Consider the following 248-nt stretch of genomic DNA (forward strand, 5'->3'; position numbering starts at 1 on the left):
CAGTTTTAAAACAATGGTTTGGAAAATAATGTGAATTGTTACTTGTTGTTATGCTTTTTTTTACAAAAGAACTTGTTGCATTATTATAATACAAAGGTGTAGCACAAGATAAGATAATATTAAGGTGTTACACAGAAATGAAAGTATTACTTTTGTGATTACTCATGATTTAATAAATTTACCTAAAAATGCATGATTTTCCAAACTTTTATTGTGTTTGAAATGTGATTGCATTATTATAGTGATCT

The sequence above is a fragment of the Tachypleus tridentatus genome, chromosome 13, assembly GCF_004210375.1.
Source record: "Tachypleus tridentatus isolate NWPU-2018 chromosome 13, ASM421037v1, whole genome shotgun sequence".
Taxonomy (NCBI): domain Eukaryota; kingdom Metazoa; phylum Arthropoda; class Merostomata; order Xiphosura; family Limulidae; genus Tachypleus; species Tachypleus tridentatus.